At 48.1% G+C, this 22260-nt stretch overlaps 1 protein-coding gene across 8 annotated transcripts in view; it reads right to left on the minus strand.

Moving 5' to 3' along the window:
- NAA35 (N-alpha-acetyltransferase 35, NatC auxiliary subunit) overlaps nucleotides 1-22260 on the minus strand; it is a 521214-nt gene that overhangs the window by 390743 nt on the left and 108211 nt on the right. The gene's annotated exons all lie outside the window — the stretch shown is intronic.

Raw genomic sequence — 22260 nt, forward strand, 5'->3', positions numbered from 1 at the left:
CCAAGTCCATTGCCAAGGTGTCTATTTTGGTCTCGAGGGCCTCACGAGAAGCTGTAATAACTTGGAGAATGTTATGGAGAGTAGGGCTCGCAGGCGGTCTCTCAATAATGTCTTGTCCCCAAGCCGTTGAATAATCTTGCAGCTGTTGTCCACTTGGTATGTGTTGTTTGTTCTGAGAACCTTCTTTGTATTTGATTTTCCCATCATAACAGTTGGAGTACGGTCTCCAGGTGCTGTCAAGGTGCAGTGCGGGTCAGGAGGTGACAATGGCAGACAGCTCTCAGTATGGCTCTGACCATGCACTCCGCACCCAGCGCTACAGCCCCAATAAATGTAGTTCAATCTGCTATGCCCCTGTGGCGACAGCCCCCATCGTCCTTAGTGGGGGAGCTGGAAATATTGAACAGCGCCGGTAAATGCACCTCAGCTGTGGGGCGGGGAGGCTCCAGGCACTTCCCAATGCTGCCCAATATGAGGTAAAACTGTAGACCAATGCCATATTATGATCCGTCAGATGGCCAGGATGAGGACACTCATGGGTAAAGTCAAAGAAGCTGCCCCCATTCTTGTGGGTTGGGCCACAATACCTTTAGGATATCCTTGTCAAGTGCATAAAAGATCTTAGTGCACTGTACATTCCATCTGGAAAGTGTTCTTTTCTGAACAGGCGAGCCCTTTTTGCCACCAGTATAACCAAAAAACAGTTGGAATTTCCATGTCTACATAAAAGCTGAGAGTTATGTGGGATGCTTTGCCTCCTTGGTGGGATGTGGAGGTAGAGAGATGTCATCAGGGTGATTGAGTGAGCCACGTTGAATGGAATAATGACCTAAGACAGAAACGAAGTCTGTTGTGAGGCCTCCTTGAACACACTTTGGTTCTCCATTGTAGTTTTACATTTTACACATTTTTAGCTGATATCTTTTTTAGCAATTATATTTTAGATTTTTTATGCTTGTATGATATTATTCTGAGAATATGCCATACATCCCGCTTGTTTTCAGTAAGCTTATCTCTCCATGTAATCTGTACACTCTGTTCAAGGCTAGCAACATAAAACAAGATCTTCTAGTGCTTGCATTGTCGGTTTAGAGGCAGCTCTTGAATCACAGACATATTATTTCATCAGAGCTGTGCTGCTGGCACAGTGTGGTTTTGATTATATAAACGGTGCACTGCCCTTAATGGGTCAGAGGAGCACTCTGCCTGTGATTGTCATAAAACAGATCCTATGTTCGATATGCAGACTTGCGGATGCTGACCCTTCATCTTGCAGAGAAAAATTGCCTACTTCACCATAGATCAGTTCCCTGGCCCAGCTACCCAGGTATGGGGGTTTTCAGGCTTCACGATCTGGAAAAGGGTACACCTGCTATGCCCTTAGAGTGCAAGAAGTGTTAGGGAGGAATACATAGAAATAAGATTTCCATGGCTGGATTATTTATTTTGTTCACCAAGTTGGTAATGTTGGCTGCAATGCTTTGTTTCATCTGACTAATAATCACATGTCATTCTCTTCATGCAAAAATATGATGATTTCAATAAATGTTTGAAAATGTGTATCGCTGTTGTGTTTACCAAGAGCATGCATGAGTAAACAACAGAACAGTAAGATCTGATTCCAGGATTTCCTTGGGAATAAGAGTAGAGTGGTCATGTCTGAGGGTGCCACAATCATCTGCTACTCTGGGAATATTAGTGATTCGGGTGAGGCACTGTGAGCTAGCTAGGAATTGGGCCGATATTTCCTGATGCAGACTTCGTCTGTCCTAACATCTTGCAGTTCTGTTGTCCTAATACGTAGTCCTACTTCTAGTGAGAAACCATATAACAAGCCTTCACCCTGAAAACCAGCTTATTCAAAAAGAAACAAGTGAATAGGGAACAAACAGACAAAGCACAGAGCTAGCTAACATGCCAAGCTAAGGTGAGAGGAATCAGAAACATTGTCTTAAAAGTTAACAGTAGCAACGGGCAGCTACTCCTGGACTCATAAGGAGACCCCATCAGAAAAGCCAGTATCAAATTAAGATCCCACTACGGCATTATGCACAGAGAAGAAGAAAACATGTAGGCCAGCCCTTTCAGAAACCACGTTAACTGGTGACCTGAACAGTGAAGTTAGGCATGTAAACAAAGAAGGGCTGAAAAATGTAGCCTTTCACAGAGCCCACAGAAAATGCTTGCCTAAAGAAATCTCAAAGTGCAACACATTTGACAGATTCACCTAAAGGGGCGGCACGCCATCACTGGTGCACCAAGACACAAACAGAACCAATGTCCAGAATGGAAAATTTGGCAGACGGGTGATACACTGATAGAGTGCCATCCACCACTGAGGAAGACAAATCAAACAAACTCAGTTTGCCTCAATTAATCTCCAGGCATGAAGGTGGAGGCTCAAGAGACGGGAATGCAGGACCTCCTCCTCTGACTGGAAGAGGAGCACGGGGTGGAAGGGTGAAAGCGTGGGAGGAGAATACCCAAAAAAAATGGAGGAGGCCACCATGAAAAATGCATCAGGTCTGAATACCATACATTTAATGGCCAGACCAGTGCAATCAACCATCTGCACTTGGTCTATAAGCAAATTCCTCAGAAACAGAGAAATCAGAGGGACAAGAGGAGACACATAATGGAGGGGGGAAAGTTCCACATCAGAAAAAACATGTCCCCTAGAGCACCCTGTAATTGAACTGGAAGGTGCAGAACAGCGACTGTGAGAATTTGACTTGGTGAAAACGAGGTTCCCCTGAGTGGTGCTCAAAGAGTGAAAATGAACTGAACCACCTTTAGTTAGAGAAACCACTTAGTCAGTGAGGTAACGGATACTCCGGTTGTTGGGCCTCAGGTACCGGGACCATGCCGGATGACTGACACTCAACTAAGGATGTACGAAATATGCATAGTTTTCCTTTGCGTAATTATGCAAAAGTTTAGGAAAATTAAGCGGAATGCAAACCTTCCGTTCAGCACTATTTTTAGCATGAAAATCACCCTCACTTCCACTGTGCACTAAAAAATACTTTTAAATCGAATGATGCTGACACTTGCATTCTGTTCTTTCATGTTGTTCCTGTTAGAAATGGCCCTTTTTGCAGGGTATTCCCCAGTCTTTTTGCCTCCTTCCTCCTATTTTTTCTGACCTGTTTTTTTTGGCTTTAGGACTCTGGGCACTTTACCATTGCTAACCAGTGCTAAAGTGCATATGCTCTCTGAGTAAAGTGTACTGTTGATTGGTTTATCCATGATTGGCATATTTTATTTACTAGTCAGTCCCTAGTAAAGTGCACTAGAGGTGCCCAGGGCCTGTAAATCAAATGCTACTAGTGAGCCTGCAGCACTGGTTGTGCCACCCACATTAGCAGCCCTGTTAACATGGCTCAGACCTGCCACTGCAGTGTCTGTGTGTGCAGTTTTAAACTGCCAATTCGACTTGGTAAGTGTACCCACTTGCCAGGCCTAAACCTTCCCTTCTACTACATGTCAGGCACCCCTTAGGTAGGCTCTAGGTAGCAGTGTATGTTTAAGGTAGGACATATATTAGTGTGTTTTATAAGTCCTAACAGTGAAATACTGCCAAATTCGGTTTTCACTGTGCAAGGCTTATCTTTCTCATAGGTTAACATGGGGGCTGCCGTGAAAAATCCTTAAAGCGCAGATTCCATTTGAGAGCAGATACAAATATGGAGTTTAGGGTCTCTGAACCCACAATTTAAAAATACATCTTTTAGTGAAGTTGGTTTTTAAATTGTCTGTTTGAAAAAAAAAGCCACTTTCAGAAAGTGGGCATTTTCTTGCGTATACCATTCTGTGACTCTGCCTGTTTGTGAATTGTCTGTCTGGGTCAGTTTGACAGTTGGGCTGTTTTGTACCTCTCTAGACAGTGACACAAAAGGGGGCGGGGTGTAGCCTGCATATCCTGATGAGCCATCTGAGCTAGCGGGGAGGAGAAGTGGTTGTTCACACCTGAAAGGACTGTGCCTGCCCTCACACAATGTAGTCTCCGACCCCCGGTGTGCGTCTGGGGCGTGGCCTGGACAAGGGAGGATCTTGCAAACACCTGAGGCTTTGCTTTGAAGTTTGCCAACTTCAAAGGCACAACTGGGTATAAGAAGAAGACCCAAAACCCCAGACTTTTAGAATCTTTCTGGAACCAAGAGGAACCTCTGCCCAGGAGAAGAGCTGAAGAACTGAAGGAGGAGTACTGTCCCTTTGCTGTGTTGCTTTGCTGGACTGGCCTGCAGTTGCTGCTTTTGCCGGAAAAGAGTGCAAAGGGTGAACTTTGCTGTGTGTCCTGCTTGAGAAGGTTCTCCAAGGGCTACGAGTAGAGCTTGCATCCTGTTGCAAGTCTCAGGGACACAAGAGGAGAAACCACTGTGATGCTGACAACGACGCCGGTGGCCTGCACCGTGACCTGCCGACGCGCACAGAGTTGCATTGTCCCGCTTCACACCATGACCCTGGTCTCACCAACGCTGTCATCGGACGACTTCACCGAGCCGCTGCTCGCACCGCGACCTGTGGGCCCCGCACCCCAGCATCACCTGCTCACAGCGCCGCCTGGGCATCCCCGACCCTGCCGCTCCTGCTGACACCGGCGCCGCTGCCTGCACCGTGGCTTGTGGACACTGCTCGTGAGGTACACGAAGCACCATCCCATCCCGCACCGCAGCCCTGGTCCACCGACGCCAGCACCATTGAATTCTGTGTCGTCACCAGGCATCCTGCCTGCACCGTGGCCTGTGGACACCGCTCGTGAGGATCAGGAAGCACCGTCCCGTACCGCTGGCTTGGACCTACCGACGCCAGCGCTTCAGCAACAACGATGCCGCTGCATGCACCGTGACCTGTGGACCCCACACATTGCACCACCCCGCTTCACACCTCAGCCCTGGTCTCACCGATGCCGCTGGGAGCCATCACCGAGCCGCTGCCTGAACCGTGACCTGTGGGCACCACACGTCGCATTGTCCCGCTTCGCACCGCAGCCCGGACGCCATCCACACTGGCGCACTTGACTTCATCAGCCCGAAGTTCGATCCGTAACGCGTGTGAACTTCAAGGGCCCGACAACTCCCGCACCGACTCCAGAACTGACACCGCGACGTCAGCAACGCCGCTCTCTGGAGCTCACCGCGAGGATCATGATGCCCTGCAAATCCAATGTACTGTTTGCGGGTCTTCCCAACACCGTAGCGGGCCAACGACGCCGCGGCCGGCCTGAACTGTTGGTTTTGTTGTTCAACACGCCATGATAGCCCCAGGTGGAACTATTGACTTCAAGGAACTTTTGAGTAAATATTGTAGAACTCATATTTTTGTTACTGTATGTTGGGTTTTTATCGTATTTGGTCTTGTTTTAAATAGATAAATATTGGCTATTTTTCTAAAACTGGTGTGGTGTCCTTTTGTAGCGTTTTCACTGTGTTACTGTGTGTTTTATGCAAATGCTTTACACATTGCTTCTGAGATAAGCCTGACTGTTCGTGCAAAGCAAAGATCCAAAGGGGGTGAGCAGGGGTTATCTGAGCGGGTATCTCCCTTATCCTGACTAGAGTGAGGGTCCCTACTTGGACAGGGTGCAAACCGACTGCCAACTAGAGACCCCATTTCCAACATTGGTGGCAGTGGTGGGATAGGACTTGCATTTGCACTTGACCCACAGTGATTGGTGTACACTACTACCATATCGCAGACCACTACGTACCACATACTGTGTTTTCCTTTTTGTTCTCTGGCGTCCTCCTAGAGGTATTGTAATATTTTTGGACTCTGGTTTTTGGTTGTGAGGCCTTTGCAGAATGGAAGTCAACTTCTGGCATCTGGAGTACTACAGGTTGAGGGAGCTAAAGATTTTCTGCAAGGAAAGGGGTCTTTGAGACAGCCCTGTTTCAGTATGAGACAAAACGCTGGGAAACGGCCATACCAGATCGTTCCGAGGAGGAGGACTACTCTGATGAGGAAAGGGAACCAGAGAGAGAGGAATGGCTTCTAGCTCGGGAGCAGTGGATGAGAGAGCTGGATGAACAGCTCGAGAGAGCTGAGGCTAAGAGAGCCTTAGTCAAGGAAAAAGAAATGTTGGTAGCTCAAGCGCTGAAGCTGGAAGCCATGAGGGCTGAGTCCAGTTCAGATGGTGGCAGCAAAAATCTTGTATCAAGTGCAGATGAAGAAGTGCACATGCCCAGACACTTGGTGCCTTACTTGAAGGAGGGGGTTAACACACACCAGGAGGTTCCGGGGTATGAGGTAGCTCCAGTGATGCACTGAGTCCCTGAGGTGGATTGGGGAACTGGCATGGGGATTCATATTCCTAGTGGTGAGAGGGACACTCTACTGGCTCTAGGTGAGAGTGACAGGGAGTGGGGTTCCCCAAGGTAGACGTCCTGGTTATGGAGTGTGGAGACATCCCAGAAGACTGTGGGCTGAGTGTCAGGGAGAGTCAGGTATTGTCTCAACAGTCTCAGGAGGGTGATGTGGGGTACTTTTTGACGGATGAGTCACTGGATGGTTGGGTGAAGGGTAGTTTGGTTAATTCATGTGAAGGGCTGAGTGATGCAATTGCTGGAGAGCATATGCCTAGTGCTTATTTTCCAGAGCTACGCCAACACCAGGTGGAGTGTGAGTTCTCTGACCCCAGGGAACTTACACTGGAGGCAGACCTCTGGGTGAGTACCAGAGTCTGAAGAGGCATTTGGGGGTGCTCCTGAGGGGAGTGGTCTAGGTATTTCCCAACCCGTTGAGGTGGGAAAGGATTGTAGTGTCCCAGGTAGGTCCCAGTGTAGTGGGATGGGTGAGGGATCCCATGTCCAGTCTCCGAGGAGAGGAAATGGGGTTGGGCTGAGGCCCAGGGTGCCCTAGATCCAGTCCCAGGTCCTGGAGGGTTCCATGAGGGAACGCCAGGAGGGGAGCCTAGCCTGTGCCGTAGGGCCATCTGCTGAGGGAGACCCACAGTGTCAGAATTTATGGGGGGAGGCGGCTGTAGCCAGTTCTGGTGTCTGGCAGTACCACTCCACCACCTGTGGTAGGATTTTCCTCAAACGGAAAGACAATTAAGTGATATGGCGTAATTGCATGCATTTTGCATCACAGGCATAACACGCATGATGCTGGAAATTATGCATGATTACTCCAGTGTAATGACGTTTTCGGCCAGGCCTACAACCAACATGTTCTTGTGAACACAATCCCTTTTCCCACACTTTAAATGCTTTGTTACACAAATATCAGGTGACTATGTTGTCCTCTTGGTTGATGTACAATATTACGGTTGTGCCGTCCTTGAGGATCTGAACTGACTTACTGCAAACGGATGGTAAAAAAGCCTTCAGTGCGAGATGGATCACTTGAAGCTCAAGCAAGTTGAAAATCATCACATCTCCAAGTTCCAACTCTAGAATGAAAGTATCTGTAACTGCCACTACTGGTGGAGGACAGAAGCCTCTACCACCCAAGAGATTTGCTGTCACTGATCACCAGGGAAGATCGTTTGTCGCCTCCAGGGTAGTCCAGATGTTGTCTCTGCGTCCAGTGGGTGCCTGCAGACTAGCTGACATCAGTGGAGGGCAAGCACAGGGTGGTGACAGTGGGTTTCCAACAAGATGCAAAAAGACAGGAGGTCCAACAAGAAAAGGACTCCCAGGGCACAAAGGAGAGCTTCCGCTAGCCATCCAACAAAATACTGGGTTACGATCCTGAATGTCCCAAATCCTTTCAGAGGTGAGAAGGCCCTGAGAGACAATGGGTCCAATATTGCTTTGAAGAAGAGGCCTTGTGATTGATCCAGGTCCAACTTCAGCAGGCTGATGGAAACCGCCCCTGAGTCAAACAGAAGGGAAACCATTGCACTCAGGTGACACAACAGCCATTTATCAAGGTACGTGAATATCACAATCATCTTGGTAAAGGGCTGACGTACTGATTTCATTCCGAAAGGGAGGAAAACAATCTGGTAATGGATGCAAGAAAATGCATGTATCTCATGTAATACTGCAGGATCTGTATGTGAAAATATTCATCCTACAAATCAGTGGGCAACATCCAGTCTACCAGTGTCACCTTCAAATGGATCTGAACACATAACAAGGCCTTAAATTTCTCCTTGCGGAGAAAAGCAATCAAGAAACTAGCGGGAGTTACACCTATGTTCGATCTCTTGATCCACTGCCTCTTCATTGAGGATTCAAGCATGCTTTCCAGAGTGAACGAGGAGGAGTGGGGGAGTAGTGACTTTTGGAAGGGAAGGCCATATCACTTCTTGATGATATTCAGGACTGACTGTCCATGGGGATGGCTTGCCATGTCAGATAATATAATAATATCCCTCACAGAGGCTGCACACGCTCCTTCAAGGGTGAGCTAAATCTGTTTTGCAGGGAGAGAGGAGGAAGAGGCTGGTGCAGGCCATGTTGACCTTTGGATCCACCACACTCTTTCTATTCCTGGGGAAATTAGTTTGGCTGCTGATGACTTGGCTCGGAGAACGGACATTGGTGAAATGGCATACTCTTGAAATAACCAGAAATAATGACTTATTAATCCACTGACCATGTCATGGAGTCTACAGTGCCTAGCATCCAGGCCTGAATGCAGAATGTGCTTAATTGCATCCTGCCTATCTCGAACAACGTCAGCAAAGTGGCCCTGTAGATGGTCCAGAGGGTTTAGCAAGAACATTTGCACCATTTGCCAAAGTGCATGCATGTACCTCACCAAAAGAAAGGTTGCATTAGGCGATCTGGACAAAGCCTACACTACAAGGATCTCAAGGAATAGGAGAGCAGGTAGAAATGTGGATTGTGGTAAGCAACATGACAATCCACCTCAAGGGAAGAAGATGGTTTGCCCACACAACAAGTATAGGCTCTATCAGTGCTTCATTAAACAGAAGCAATGGCTCCAAAGTGAAGAGGACAGTTTGGGAATATCCATAGGGAGATTAGCCTTATTTGCCTCCATGGGGAAAAAGCAAATCGAAAACCTTCACTTCTTTTTTTTTTTTTTTGTGAAAAAGGCCACGGCCTCTGATAGAGGCCCAGAAGGGCATTCCAAGTCCACATCTGCCTAGATATTGAGCCCATTAGCATTTTGAAGGGCTAGATAGCCCCCAGTATCTGTCTCAGTTTGAGGAATAAACTGGCCACCTCACTACTGCAAACTGTCATCATGAGCAATAATATTCATTATTTACATATAGTCTAAATCTGAGACAAAAATGTCACCCAGTCTGCTAAAATACTTGTCTCAAAGGAAAGGCATGCATCCTCCCTGTTCGGGGACTCTTCTACGACCATCTGTACCAGACTCCTAAAGCACATAAGTAAGGCTTTGGTCTTCAGAAGGGGCTATGATGCTGGTATCAAAATCAAAGACTGCACCAAGACCAATGTAGGTTGGAACAAAACTGGTGAGCTGTTCGGCTGTGGGCAGCATTAATCGGAGTGACTCCCAACGGAGGCAGTCTGGGGTTAACTGGCTCCAAGGAAGTACTCGACAGTGGAAGTTCAGTCAGAGCCCTGAGAGTTTCATGGGGCCCGAAGTCATGCCAGGGAAAACTGCAGCATGGCAGAATAGTGCCAACACGGCTGGAGTTAAGGAAATAACTTGCGCCAGGTCGGCACCAGATGCTGTGAACTTCGGGCATGCCAAGAGCAGTACTAGGCCCAGGGTCAGCACCAAGGTTAGTGGTGGATATTGAAAAGACAGGGTTACCTGAAGGGAAAGACGGTGGTGGAGGCAGCACCAGGGCTGGGGTGAGATCAATCAGTTCAGGTTCTGAGAAGCATGCTGAAGCTGGGGTCCACATATTACCCAGGCATCTACCTTAGAACTGGATCAATGTCTTGATGCCGAGGAAACCATCTTATAGAGCTTTTACCTTACCATGCCCTTTTACAACACCTATTCAAAGACTTGCCATTTGAGAGGGAGGTCTTAGATCCAGAGCTAGACTTGGAGCGGAATCGATGCTGAGCCCAGTGATCATCATGCAGCCACGCCATGAAGGGTATGGCCTCCCACATCTGAATGGCCTTGCAGTGCATGAGATCTCATGGGTCGCACAACTGTGAGTCATGTTTAAGTCCAAAGCACGACAGGCAGACCTGTGAGGATCCGTAAAAGGGCACCTGTCCATGACAGGAGCGAAGGGATTTAAACCAGATTTATTGAGTGAAGGCGTTCTGCCTGTACACTTGCAAAAAGTAGAATTTAGGACAAAATGTTCCAAGGAGTGTTACTCTGGATCCATGTTGTATAGTGGGGAAGAAAGGGAACCATATATACTCTGCCTGCGGCTAAGTTGCGCCTCAATGGTTGTGTGTCGGCTTCCTTTCCTGTTGGGCGTGGAACGGGGCAGGGTTGCCCGCTGTCGCCCCTCCTTTTTGCTGCGGCGATGGAGCCGTTGGCGGCGGGGCTGCGACAAAAATATAATGATCCAGGCTTACAGTTCCGACAGCGACCTATCCTGATATCTCTGTATGCTGACGACATCGCGCTATATGTGCAGAACCCTGGGCAGAATTTGGACACTTTGTTAGAGGAGATTGTGCGTTTTGGCGCCTTTTCTGGCATTACTATTAACTGGTCCAAATCTATGGTTATGCCTTTGACTTCTAAGGTGACAAGATTTGAATCTCGCTACCCTTTGGTTTGGGCGGAGGGGCCGGTGCGGTATCTGGGTATACAGCTGAGTTGCGATGTTGACACGTTATGGCTGGCTAATTATGGCGCTGCACTGGCATGGCTGGAGGGGAAAGTCGAGATTTGGCAGGCCCTGCCACTTTCGCTGATCGGACGTATTGCCATTGCGAAGATGGTGGTCCTTCCTAAGTTTCTGTATTTATTTGTAAACCTTCCTCTCCCGCTCTCGAGAGACTATTTACAACGCTTGCGCTCCGCGCTGATCCGTCTGGCATGGGCTGGTCGCCGTGCGCGTATTTCCTGGGAGAGACTGACGCTGCCGTTTGAATACGGTGGGCTCGCTGCACCAGACCTGGAGTTATATTATCTCTGTGCTCAGGCGCACTTTGCGTATTACTGGCTGAACCCGATTCGATACTTGCCGCACTTGGCGCCTGAGAGTGACTCTGTTTGGCCGGATGGCTTGATGCGGGCACTTGGGAGGCGCTCTCCGCCTCGGGTTAAGGGTATCGACACGGTGGCATGCATGATGAGAGCGTGGGGAGTGTCGATGCAGAGATAGGGGGTCACTGTGCCTTTTGCTCCTTCCTTGCCTGTCATGGCGTTAGTTGATGATCTGATGTATCGGGATGGTGGGGTCCGAGGGTTTCTCCGGGAGACTGGCTTAACTGAGCTGGGAGACTGGCTGGTGGATGGGTGTTTGCTTGACGTCTCTGAGGTGTTGGCTGGCTGTGAGGGTACGGCATTGCAGCGTACGTATGCCCTTTGGGTTCGCTCCCTTTTGCGGAATCGCCTGTGTTGCCCGACTGGGGCTCCCTTGGTGTTTCGAGCTCTGGAGGCTCTCTGCAGTGCGCAGTCGCCTAGTAAGCTGGTCACTAAACTGTATAACTGTATGCAAGAGCAGAGGAGTGGCTTGTGTGAATCTTCCAGGCTTGCATGGGAGGGAGAGTTTGGGGAGCCCATCTCTGAGGCTATGTGGCGTGACTGCTGTGCTCATATGAGGGTGCTGTCCCCGAATTACAGGCTTAGACTGCTGCACTTCAAATTTTTGCACCGACTATACTATACCCCTAAGGGGCTGCACTTAGCGGGGCTACGGGAGGATGCGTGTTGTGCCCGCTGTCGGGCGCCGGATGCGGGTTTTCTGCATCTGGCATGGGAGTGCGCGGACGTCCATGCTTTTTGGGTTGAGGTTTTCAAGGCGATTTCTGAGATGGGTGAGCAGGAGATGCCTGTTTCTCCTAGGGTTGCGTTGCTTGGGAGTGTGAAAGAGACTCGGGGGCCGCACAGGCGTTTGATGGGCCTGCTTCTGCTGTTAGCCAAGCGTAGAGTTGCCATGTGCTGGAGTGGGACGAGAGTGCAGTGTTGCTCTGAATGGCTGCGTGATGCTGCATTTTGTCATGATCAGTTTCTGGTTTTCTGGAATTTGATGCCTGAAGGGTCTCGGCCCAAGGATATTTGGGCTCCACTGAATAAATTCCTAGCGGCCCGGAATGAGTAAGTGGAATAGTAGAAGTAGCCTGCGCTTGAGATTTGTAGTTCTCCCCTGTTCTGGTATAAATGGGCGCTAGCGTGCTAGCCGGTATAGTATGGCTGTGTTCTCCACCTGCCTGTTTGTTTGTTCTTTTTGTTGTCCTTCCCCTCGAATATGTTAAGTATAGTCCTCTGCCATTTATAGTATACCTCCTAGGCTGTTGCTGTGGGATTTGCTATCCACTGATCGAGGGAGGAAGCTTGAAGTAGTGCCACTGGACATTGACGCCTAATGTGAGATTATCTGTTGATTCCCATCGTGGAAGTGTCACTGATGCAATTGATGGGGGAAGTTTATATACTATTCGCAGTACCGATGAGAGGGTTTGTTTGTGTTATTGTATGTTTTATGTGCAATTTATAAATAAATAAAAAAATAAAAAGAAAGGGAACCATCATCAGGGTGGCGTCTATATGGCTCCAATAATATCACATTTGGGGTGTATTCTCGCGTTGAGAAGGAGCTGAGTGCCACCTACCAACACAAGAGAGACATTTCAACATTTCCATAACCAGATGGACACTTGATTCAACAGGTGAGGAATGAAGAGGTGATTAATCTGCAAGTAGAAGTATCAATCAGAAAGTTTTCCTACAAAGGTCCACTTGGCATCAGACGTTTGGCACTAAACCCTTCACACTAATATGGGTGAATCATTCGCTCTTCACCTCTTAGAAAGCCTGGTTACTGTCACTGCTGAAATAAAGATCAGGAGCCATCAACAATGTTGAATTATTTAATATAAAACAGTAAAGGTGACTGCATGCTGGCCAGCAACCAAGTGACATTTTTCAAATTACAAATCCCTCACCACCTTTCAGAATCTGCATTACACATTCTACATGCTGATAGTTGCACACACAAGCAGAGCGTAAACAACATTATTAAGAAATCAACACCACACAAAGTTATTGTATAGTTTTACGAAGGACAGGCATGCCACCATGATCCCACATCCACATCTGTGGCTTTTCTTCAATCACATGCCAGTTCGGATAAGTAGTTGTGCTTAATGGTGGGCTTACAGATTAATACAGAGCATTTGCACTGCTATGCCTCTTCCCCACCCAGGCACAGCACTGCTTCACCATCTTTCATTGCAAGGACCTCACTCATCCTGACAAGAAGGACCAATTTCATGTGATGAACTAATGCACTCTAGGTATTGTAGGTTTGTTTTGCTTTCACTGAAACAACTGAAAATAATGTTTCCTAGGTGTAAAGTTCAGAGCTGGAGGCATTGTCTGTAATAACACATTGTTAAGTGGTCTCCCTAATCCTGAGGTGCACCTGAAAACAAGGGAGAATCCACAAGGTCATTAAACCAACACTGTGAAAACAGAGAGCTTACAGGTTCACTCCCTGATGGAAAAGTTGGAGAGTATCCTGGAGGGATTATGTCCTCTCGACTTTCCCAGAACTGTGTCCTCCTCTGACTCTGATACAATGATCACACTTCCTGAGAACGTATAATTTTCAAAAACCCTGTCTGATGAAGTCGAACAGTGATTAAGACAGGAGAACTGCCGTGAACAAACAATCATCCAGTTAAAGGTGGGTGAAAACAAATGCATGCTTAACACCAACTCTACCATGACCTTGGTGAAGACCCTTAGCAATGATGTCAGAACAAAAAACAGGAAGGTGAGCTGGTGTAGTGCACTGGCCATAGTAACCCAAAAGATTTCGAATGAGGAAGCTCAAACAAGCATGTAAAAATAGGCCAGAGCAAGTCAGTCAGTACTAGGCATCCAAGACTTAAATCAACGTAGCCATTGTGATCAGTATGAACTTGTTATTGTGCCCACAGGTGTTCACATAACCCACGTCCAAGATGAGCAGAGGACCTTCTTTCTTGGACCTCTATGCCATAAAACAACAGCAGACGGAACACAAAAACCATGTTTTTGAGCGGAACTAGCTTCGTCATCCATTCCTTTAGCAAAACACTGAGCTCTTCTTAGTGGTCATCTATATAAGCAAGAATTAATGTCAGTTGAGGGGGCTTGAATTGTAGTGGGGTATAACCAAATTGTAGTTTTATCAACACCTAATGCGAAACATGGCATATATCAACTATTCTCCCCACCAAATACTTTTCTCCTATAGATTCTCTCAAATTTTAAGACATATCAAAGTAAATCATGACACTGTACCAGCCAAAATTCCAGTAATCTCCTAAAGACACTAGAGTGGGCAGAGCAGGTAGAAACTCCCTCAAACTTCGACAGCCTGCATCCAAACGGAAGGAAATCTGTGAATTGATCAAATTAGTTTCCCATATTCCCAATTACTCAAGCATAAAAATGTCCATAATGCAAACCCCATGAAGTTGACCACTCTTGTTTGGACTAATGTCCTCTTAACCTATCTGTGATTGGTATATATCAAAATATTGTCTGCAATGTCTATTTTCCTACTAGGCCTTCTAAGCTACACCATAAAATCCAAATATATATATATATATATATATATATATATATATATATATATATATATATATATATATATTATTTAAACACCTCTTTGTTAACCCCTTACTGTAATTTGCGTTCCAGAGTTAACCTGTCTGAACACATTATGACGAATATTCATATAACGGGGCACTTGGTCAATATCAGACCCAGTAATGCGTAAATTGACCTTATGGACACAAGATAATAATCCTCTAGTAAATGAAGACTGTTGTGTAACCTATACCTTCGACATTGCATAGGATTGCTAGCGCATCTCTCACTCCGTTACAGAGACTTCAAATCCACCTCCCCTTCTAGTTTGATTGGTATGGCTCTCTGGCGACTACCCCTACTTCACCATAAAAATACCTTGTTGTATTATCGTGAACACTCACACTGCTGTTATTTGTGTAATGTTTATTGTTCACTGAAAACAAATAGAAACATTAAAAGAAGGAAGAATGGGAGAAGATGAGACTATTAAGAGGGGGACAAATTCCAATGCTATCATTGCCTTAGAGAACTTGAACAGTTAACGACAACAGGAGAAAACCCATAAACCCAGTTGAGGCTTAGGTGCTTATAGTAACATACAACAATTTTTCAGCAGGTAATAATTAATTAATTATTTGCACAGAGTAAAGTAATTACATAGAAAAAAGAAAAACACTTAGGACTGATTATCGCGGTTTGTATTCACAGTAAGAAGAACGAGTTACTTACCTTCGGTAACGACTTTTCTGGTGGATACATTAGCTACCTGTGGATTCCTCACCTCATGAATACTCCCATGGCGCCAGCATTCGACGGAAATCTTCTTACTAGTCTCTGCACGTCGACGAGGACGTCACTGTCTCGCACGCGACGCCGTCTGACGTCATACAGGCAATAAGAGGTCCTCGACGACGTGCAGACGTCAGTACCAATCATTTTTTACGTGCATGATAACAACCAGGCAATGCAATGAAAGAGCAAAGCAACATCCATTATATTGTAAAAATACACCACATTGTATGAATAACTGTAAATCTTTTTATGTACATATATATATATAAAACTCTCTCTTTTAAAATATATACACACACCAAGTATATACATAAAGATATATACACATATACATATATATATATATATAAATATATTATATATACATCTATTGCACCCTCAAAGACCAAGAGGAGCGCACTCAAGGATTACTTGGCAAGACCATAAAGGCAACGGGGAGGCGGGTGGGACCGTGAGGAATCCACAGGTAGCTAATGTATCCACCAGAAAAGTCGTTACCGAAGGTAAGTAACTCGTTCTTCTGATGGATACAACTACCTGTGGATTCCTCACCTCATGAATAGAGTCCCAAAGCAGTACCACGCCCGGCGGTGGGTGCCTAAATGGTCAAACCAAGAAATCCTGCAGCACTGACCGTGCAAAATGGCCGTCCCTTCTAACCTCAGAATCTAAACAGTAATGTTTTGCAAAAGTGTGAAGGGACGACCAAGTTGCGGCCTTGCAGATGTCGACCACAGGAACACCTCTGGCTAAGGCCGAAGTGGCCGACTTAGCTCTGGTGGAATGAGCTCTAATGCCCTCAGGAGGATCCTTCTTTGCCAAAGAGTAACATATTTTAATGCAAAGAACAACCCACCTGGATAGTGTTCTCTTGTGGACTGCCTTTCCTCTCCTCTTGCCCACGTATCCAATAAACAGCTGATCCTCCAGCCTGAAATCCCTTGTTCTATCGATAAAGAAGCTCAACGCTCTCTTTGGGTCCAGACGGTGCAGTCTTTCTTCCTCTTTGGAAGGATGAGGCGGAGGATAGAACGTGGACAAAGTAATTGCCTGAGCCAAATGGAAGGGTGAAACAACCTTCGGGAGGAAAGCAGCCTTGGTCCTCAACACCACCTTATCCCCATAAAAAGTTGTATAAGGGGGTTTTACTGATAAGGCCTGCAACTCACTCACTCTCCTTGCTGATGTTATAGCTATCAGGAAGACTGTTTTTAAAACCAAATACCTCAAGGGGCAAGAATGCATAGGTTCAAAAGGGGACCCCATAAGGAAAGTCAGGACTAAGGACAAATCCCATTGCGGCATAACGAATGGCTTTGGAGGATATTGATTTAGAAGACCTTTCAAGAATCTGATAACAATAGGGGATTTAAATAAAGATGGTTGGTCTGGAAGACATATGAAGGCTGACAAGGCCGATAAATAACCTTTAATGGTAGCCACTGCACAACCTTTCTGCGCCAGAGATAGAGCAAAAGACAAAACGTCCGATAGATGAGCATGTAAAGGATCAATCTGCCTCTCTCCACACCACGCAACAAATTTAGACCACCTATTAGCGTAGATAGATTTAGTGGAGTGTCGCCTGGCCGCTAATATAACATCCACTACCTCAGGCGGGAGAGAGAAGGAACTCAGGTTGCCCCGTTCAATCTCCAGGCATGTAGGTGCAGACTCTGGAGGTTGGGGTGTAGAACCTGCCCCTGCGACTGTGAGAGGAGGTCTGCCCTGAAAGGGAGACGGAGCGGCGGGCACGTTGAGAGTTGGAGAAGGTCGGAGTACCACACCCTCCTTGGCCAATCCGGAGCTATTAAGATTACTAGAGCCCGGTCTTGGCGAATCTTCCTCAATACTCGAGGAATCAAGGGTATGGGAGGAAACGCGTAAAGCAACTGGCCGCACCAGGTCATTTGAAACGCGTCCCCCAACGCTTCCTGCATCGGATACTGAAGGCTGCAGAACAACGGACAATGCGCGTTCTCTCGAGTGGCGAACAGATCTACCCGAGGAAACCCCCACTTCTGGAAGATTAAACGGACTTGATCTGGATGGAGACGCCACTCGTGGTCTGCCGAGAAGTGGCGACTGAGACTGTCCGCACGCACGTTCAAAACTCCGGCCAGATGGTTTGCTATCAAGCAAATCCGATGGTCCTTTGCCCAGGACCATAGTCGAAGAGCTTCTCTGCAGAGAAGGTACGACCCCACTCCTCCCTGCTTGTTTATGTACCACATCGTGGTAGTATTGTCCGTTAGGACCTGTACCGACTGACCACGAAGGGAAGGGAGGAAGGCCTTGAGAGCCAGACGTACAGCCCGTAACTCTAACAGATTGATGTGAAACATCTGTTCCTCTGGAGACCAAAGACCTTTGATCTCCAGATCCCCCAGATGAGCTCCCCACCCTAGAGTGGAAGCATCCGTTATGACTGTGGCCACTGGTGGCAACTGCTGGAACGGCTTTCCTTGTGAAAGATTGTTGCTTGCAATCCACCACTTCAAATCCACAGCAGCATCTCTGGAGATCTTGACAGTACCCTCTAGATCCCCTCTGTGTTGAGACCACTGCCTTCGGAGGCACCACTGAAGAGCCCTCATGTGCCAGCGAGCATGCGTGACCAACAGAATGCAGGAGGCAAAAAGACCGAGCAGACGAAGGACCTTGAGGACTGGAACTACCGCTCCATTTCGAAACATTGGAACCAAATCCTGAATATCTTGAATCCGCTGAGGCGGAGGAAAGGCCCGACCCAATGTTGTATCCAGTACTGCCCCTATGAACAGGAGGCGCTGAGAGGGCTCTAGGTGAGATTTGGGCTCGTTCACCGAAAAGCCCAGGTCGAACAACAACTGGGTTGTTGACTGCAGATGACGCAACACAAGCTCCGGGGACTTGGCTTTGATCAACCAATCGTCCAAGTAAGGGAATACTGCTATCCCCTTCCTTCTGAGCTCTGCCGCAACCACCGACATCACCTTCGTGAAGACTCGAGGTGCTGAAGTAAGACCAAACGGAAGGACCGCAAACTGGTAGTGTTGCGATCCCACCACAAACCGGAGATACTTCCTGTGTGACTTGAGTATCGGGATATGAAAGTAAGCATCCTGCAAGTCGACAGACACCATCCAGTCTTCCATGTTCAACGCCAAAAGCACCTGTGCTAGGGTCAGCATCTTGAACTTTTCCTGCTTGAGGAACCAATTCAAGATCCTCAGGTCCAGAATTGGTCTCAAACGACCATCCTTCTTGGGAATCAGGAAATACCTTGAGTAAACTCCTTGACCCCTTTCCTGCTCCGGGACCAACTCCACCGCGCCCTTTAAAAGGAGGACTTCTACCTCCTGTTCTAGCAACAGGAGGTGTTCTTGTGAACAATACGAAGGGCGGGGCGGGATGAGGGGCGGAAACTCCCGAAAGGGAAGGGTGTAGCCTTTTCCCACAACACTGAGAACCCAAGTGTCCGACGTAACAGTCTCCCATTTGGTGAGAAAATGCTGTAATCTTCCCCCTACAGGAGAGGAGTGAGTGGGAAATGGTGGAAGCCTAAGGCTGCTTCCCCTGCTGCACCCCGCCAGAGGATGAGGAAGAGGCAGAGTGCTGCTGAGAAGCTCCCCTGGTGCGGACCCTACCCCTCCCCCTAAAAGTTCTATAGGGATGGGAAGAGGCAGGTTGCTGATATCTTCCCCGAAAGGAAGAGGAGGAAGAGCCACGCCCAAATCCACGAAACCTCCTGAAGAATCTGGAAGAGGCCGTGGAAGAAGGAGCTTGGAGTCCCAACGACTTAGCCGTGGCCCTGCTCTCCTTAAACCGTTCCAAGGCCGAATCAGCCTTAGCCCCAAACAGTTTGTCCCCATCAAACGGGAGATCCAACAATGTGGACTGTACATCTGCCGAAAAGCCTGAGTTACGGAGCCAGGCCTGTCTCCTTTCCACCACAGTTGTGCCCATTGCTCTGGCTACCGAGTCGGTGGTATCCAGTCCCGTCTGGATAATTTGGGTCGCAGCAGCCTGGGCATCAGAGACAAGATCCAAAAGACCCTGGGGAAGCTCTGTAAACGAAGAGGAGATGTCATCCATCAGAGCATGAATATACCTCCCCAGGATACAGGTTGCATTGGTGGCTTTTAATGCCAGACTGCAGGACGAAAAAATCTTCTTCGACTGCGCCTCCAGCTTTTTTGAATCTCTGTCCCCAGGCACCGTCGGAAAAGAACCAGTCGCTGACTTGGACGAACAGGAGGCCTGCACAACCAAGCTCTCCGGCGTAGGGTGCCTAGATAGGAAACCAGGATCAGTTGGAGCCGTCCGATACCTCCTGGCCACGGCTCTGTGAACTGCTGGGGAAGATGCCGGCTTCTTCCACACCTCTAAAACCGGATCCAGCAGAGCGTCATTAAAAGGTAATAGAGGCTCCGCCGCGGCTGAGGCCGGATGCAACACCTCTGTCAAAAGGTTTTGTTTCGCCTCCACCACCGGCAAAGGCAGGTCCAAAAAACTAGCTGCCTTCCGTACCACTGTATGAAAGGAAGCAGCTTCCTCGGTATATTCCCCCGGGGACGAAAGGTCCCACTCAGGGGAAGTGTCCAGCCCACTGGCCGACTCCAGTCCACGCAGCCCATCACCCGAGTCCTCTAGCTCTCCTTCCTCTAGGGCTCGTTGGTACTCCTGCTCTTCTAGTACCCGGAGAGCACGCCTCCTTGAATGCAGTCGTTGCTCAATCCGCGGAGTCGACAATACCTCCGCCGAAGTCGGAGATCGGCGCCGATCTTCCGAAGCCACCGACGCCGCATCCGGCGCCACAGGTAACTTCGGCGCCGACTGAAGAGCAGTTGAAACGGATGGACCCACCGGAGTCACAGGCCGAAATCTCGACGTCGACGGGATGGAAATCCCTGGGGCCAATCCCTCCGAAGCCACCGGAGCGGCCACCGGCGCCGACACTGGCGCCGAGCCCACGTTCCCAAACGGGAGAAAGGGCATAAAGGGTGCCGGCCGAAGAGGCGCAGGATCACCCAAAGAAAAGGCCAAAGGCCCAGCCGGAGCACCCCCTGGAGCCATCTGTTGGAAGATGGCATACATCGCATTCAAGAATGCGGAACTATCGGCTCCAGGGGTGGGAAAAGCCGGATACTGGGGTGCCTGACTCGGAGGCGACCCCGACGCCGGCCTCGGCGTCTGCGCCGGAGAAAACACTTGAGGCTCCAATACCTCAATCACCGACGCCTGTCCAGGCGAAGTTGGAGACGCCGGAGAGGGCAACGGCGTCGAAGGATGCGGCGTCGAAGGATGCGGCGTCACCGTGGGGCTGACCTCCCATGTTCTTCGGCGCCGATCCGGAGACCTGGAACGAGCCTCCCTTGAATGACGCCGAGATTCTCTACGGCGCCGGGAGTCTCGATGACGCCGATGTCTTGGAGAAGACTTTTTCTTGTGATGCTTCTCCTTTGACTTGGCCATAAACAGCTTCGCCTCGCGTTCTTTAAGGGCCTTCGGATTCATGTGCTGACATGAATCACAAGTCGAGACGTCGTGGTCGGAGCTCAAACACCAAAGGCAATCGGAATGAGGATCCGTCACCGACATCTTGCCTCCACACTCACGACAAGGCTTAAATCCAGACTTTCTCTGCGACATTATTTCCACAGAGAAAGAGTACGCAGCAAGATATACACTGTAACCGCAAGAGTAACAGTTGCTCCCTCGAAGATAACCGTTTCGAATGCACGGAAAAAAGGGAACTGACGTCTGCACGTCGTCGAGGACCTCTTATTGCCTGTATGACGTCAGACGGCGTCGCGTGCGAGACAGTGACGTCCTCGTCGACGTGCAGAGACTAGTAAGAAGATTTCCGTCGAATGCTGGCGCCATGGGAGTATTCATGAGATGAGGAATCCACAGGTAGTTGTATCCATCAGAACAGGAATAATTTTGGGACAGTATTAATGTTTCATTTTTTTCCTGCGAGGCTACAAATTGCGAGCCGCGAGCAAGACTTGGCATCCTCTCGTGCCATTTTCTAATGCAGGCTGACGCAATCAGATGGCTGCTTCTTGAGTCGAACTGCTGCCGATCAAGTCGATTTTCTATTTCAGCTGCAGCAAAATAGCTCAAATAGGTGTGAGTTCTTCTGCACCACATGGTGCTGTTTATGCTGGTGTTTTAGCGCGGCTCGCATTTCTGGCACTAAACTGCAGCACAGCATACACATTTTCCTCCCGTTGGCAGGACTCCACAGAGTTTTATGCAACTCCGCAGGTTCCTCTCATCCCTAATTGCTACCCCTTAGTACTTTATGGTGGGAAAACACATGCAGGTGAAATGACCAATTTTCCAGCAGTTAAAGCACTTCAAACAATTACATGTTTTATGCACTTAATGCTAATGTTAAAGCAGAAAATGTTTTATTGTCTTGCAGACAGAAGAGAAAATATCTAATTTGAAGATCGATTTGGAATGTAATGTTCTGTTTGGCTCTCAGTGAGTGAGAGCCACTAGCACGAATAACAAGATTGGGCATTTGGTTACTTACTCGTATGAAACATTTGCTAAGTAATAAGGAGAAATACTTACACCCATGCAAATACCTGAACGAAGTGGCAGAAAAGTGGCTGGCATTTCTGCATTTCTTGAAGCTAAAAACCCCAGGAAATTCAGGGTGGTTTAGCTTGCATACATTTCAGCACATTTTCTTCCCTAGAATACCCTGCCAAAGTCAAAATATGTGTTAAAAGACACGATTTTCCCTATGTCGTTTGTGATAGAAATCTCGGGCACTTCCAGCCAATGGCAAAAGCCCTACCTCACGTGTGGGTGGACACAACTCACTTCATAGGAATTGACTAG

Source organism: Pleurodeles waltl, chromosome 1_1 (assembly GCF_031143425.1).
Source record: "Pleurodeles waltl isolate 20211129_DDA chromosome 1_1, aPleWal1.hap1.20221129, whole genome shotgun sequence".
Taxonomy (NCBI): domain Eukaryota; kingdom Metazoa; phylum Chordata; class Amphibia; order Caudata; family Salamandridae; genus Pleurodeles; species Pleurodeles waltl.